The sequence below is a fragment of the Morus notabilis genome, unplaced genomic scaffold (assembly GCF_000414095.1).
Source record: "Morus notabilis unplaced genomic scaffold, ASM41409v2 Scaffold677, whole genome shotgun sequence".
In the NCBI taxonomy this organism is placed as follows: domain Eukaryota; kingdom Viridiplantae; phylum Streptophyta; class Magnoliopsida; order Rosales; family Moraceae; genus Morus; species Morus notabilis.
Window position 1 is genome coordinate 350,652 of NW_010363200.1, and position 259 is coordinate 350,910.

Consider the following 259-nt stretch of genomic DNA (forward strand, 5'->3'; position numbering starts at 1 on the left):
CGGGGGGCGGCGGGAGGCGGGAGGCGGCGGCAGAGAGATTTACAGGAGAGAGAGAGAGATTCGCAGGAGAGAGAGAGAGAGAGAGAGAGAGAGAGAGAGAGAGAGCCTCGGGAGAAAATGAAGAAGAAGAAGAAGAAGAAGATATTAGGTCAGAGTTATTTGCGACGACATATTCGTCAAAAATAAATTTAAAATGTCGTCGCTAATAATAAATATTTGCGACGATAATGTCATCGCAATTAATATAAATGTCGTCGCA